Source organism: Schistocerca americana, chromosome 1, assembly GCF_021461395.2.
Source record: "Schistocerca americana isolate TAMUIC-IGC-003095 chromosome 1, iqSchAmer2.1, whole genome shotgun sequence".
NCBI classification, from domain to species: Eukaryota; Metazoa; Arthropoda; class Insecta; order Orthoptera; family Acrididae; genus Schistocerca; species Schistocerca americana.
In genome coordinates, this window is record NC_060119.1 from 711500920 (window position 1) to 711503736 (window position 2817).

The window sequence follows — 2817 nt, forward strand, 5'->3', positions numbered from 1 at the left end:
CTCCGCTTGACAACTACTTCGTTTTGACTGGAGGCAATGCACAACCTGCAGCCTCACTTTCATTAACCTACCACGAAATTTATTGGTAATTAGAATGACGCTAAATTGAAAGCATAAACAAAGTAATTTCTCTTATACGTTGCTTAATAAAGAAGGTAATGTATAATGGGAAGATAAACCTTGTTAGTATTACGAGGATTGGAACATTAATAGTGGCAACTATTTATTTACAGCTCTTACAAAATAGATACGTGTTTCAACGTTTTACTGACCTTCAAAGTAGTCACCAGCATTGTGTATAACCCGTTACCACCAATGTGGAAGTCGCAGGATAATCTTAGCAGTGCCAGTTGTGTTGACAGTTCGAGCGGCGCGGTCTATTGCCCGACGAATTTGTAGCAGTTCTGAAACGAATGCCGTGAAGTGTTTCCTTCAGTTTAGAAATCGAGTTGAACTCACGAGGGCATAAGTCAGGGGAGTGCAGTAGGTGGTATAGCACTTAGCAGCCCCATCAGTGAAACAAAACAGTAACAGCTTGCACTGTACGTGCTTGAGCATTGTCCTGTAAAATGATGGTCAGGTCCTGTAGAAAGTGCCATCACTTCTGTCTCTACGCTGTTCATTTTTGGAACACAACCTAAGACCAGCTTAGAGACAGAAGTGATGACCCTTTCTGCAGGACCTGACCATCATTTCGCAGGACAATGCTCAAGCACGTACAGTGCAAGCTGTTACTGATTCGTTTGACTCATGGCCCTGCTAAGTGCTAAACCACCTACTGCGCTCCCCTGACTTAAGCCCTCGTGAGCTCAACTCGATTTTTAAACTGAAGGAAACACTTCACAGCATTCGCTTCAGAACTGCTACAACTTCGTCAGGCGACAGATCGCGCAGCTCGAACTGCCAACACAACTGGCACTGCTAACAGTATCCTACGACTTCCACATTCCTGGCAACGGGTTATACACAGTGCTGGTGACTACGTTGAAGGTCAGTAAAACTTTGAAACACGTACCTATTTTGTACGAGCTGTAAATAAATAGTTGCCACTATTAAAGTTCCACTCTCGTATTTGAATGGCACTTGACAGCATCACATACGAATTTAATAACCTGACATCAGTATTATCATCGATTAATGTGCATTTCAAAGGAGTATATATAAACCAACTGAAAAAATACTTACGCAACTGACTGATTCATCCAGTTCATTTACGATTCCATTGCTTTGACCGAGCTCACTACGTCTTGGTCGAGAATAAAACGTATTCCAACCAAACATCACAAAGAGGGTTCTAATACTTCATCAGTGCCAGCGCCACTTTTTCTAGAATGCTGTATTGTTTTCACCGCTTCCGAGAAATTTGTCCTTCAAGAATTAAGTTTTTTACCAAATATTCCTTTCTGGCTGGGCGATACCGTTCTCTGCATTTCGTTTAGTAAAATCCTATAACACTGATTCTTGATGTTTCTGTTTTTGTAACTTTTTTTTACTTCCCCCATGGCGGACATCTATTTGTAGAGCTCTGCGCACTCCAATAAAAATGCTTCCCCGTTATATATATATATATATATATATATATATATATATATATATATATATATGCCCAGAGATTGTAGCAAGCGAAACGCTGTCACGGATGCTCTAAATATGACCCAAACACGGTACAATGTTTCCAGGAAACGAAAAATATTTCAAAATTTTTGATGTTCTCAATACTATTGCGCAATTGTAAAAAATAATGATTATCTTGTTTTTCGTTCAGCCTCTTTTCCCTCAACAAGTTTTCCTGAGTGAGTCTTTCATGCTTTTTGTACCAATTTTTCATCCATGTTCCTTTCTCTTTCGGATTGCAATAAAGTTAAGCAATTATCACAGCAGCAGTGTCTTTATCATCCATCATTCTAAACACTCCAAGGCTCAATAATATTGTGCAGTTTTACTGCGCTACTTCAATAATATTGTACAAAATTGTCCCCGTCTAAAGGCCACTTTACGTTAAGACTATAATCTTTCGAAATATATAAGGAAAAATCATAATGGTTTTTCATATTCTATAATAAAAATGTAGGTCCAGAGGAATTTGGGACACTAGTCGTCGGCTTTGACCAATAACGTAATGGTAATGGCTGATGTGACGTTAATTCTTATCAAAATTTCAATTTAATTTCTTTATACCACCATCAGATTTTCATTTATTTTGTAATCACTGCTGTGTATGAAAGACAACATATTCTCTCCCGTGTTTCGGCGTGGATTCCAATGTTTCGTCGATTAATCGAACTTTTTTCTCTCCGATATATTTTTTAGCCTGTGTTGTTTATCGTGGTCTCCGCTGCAAAAAATAGTTTCGTTATCTTTGTGATAGGGCTTAAATTCTTTAATTCATAATGGTTTTGACTTACAAGTGAATTTTTGGTTGAGCTATGATACAAGAACATAGGATGACGTGAAATTGATAAAACAAAATATTTGCATCGGCCGGGAATCGAACCCGGGCCGCCCGCGTGGCAGGCGAGCATTCTACCACTGAAGCACCGATGCTGCACATTGAAAATTCATGTTTAGTCTTTACAGTCGTGTTGTGTATGTAATTTCATGTTTCTTACAAGGATTCTTTTTTTTGAAATATGAATTACTGTTTAATGTTCGTCAACAATAAGATGATTAGGGACAGTGTATGGACTCGAATCGGGTAATTATCAACGAAGAAATTAACCGTCGCCTTTTCATCGCAGCGTTTTACCACGATTAGTGGAAATAATGGAAAAGCTAAGAAATTAAATCTTGATTTACACAATTAAATATTGCACCGGT

The 2817-nt window shown here is 38.4% G+C and overlaps 1 non-coding gene across 1 annotated transcript; it reads right to left on the reverse strand.

The window, feature by feature from the left end:
* Positions 1-2473: 2473 nt before the first annotated feature.
* Trnag-gcc lies at positions 2474-2544 on the reverse strand. The gene has a single exon. It is a non-coding gene; the product is annotated as a tRNA-Gly (tRNA).
* Between the last annotated feature and the right edge of the window lie 273 nt (positions 2545-2817).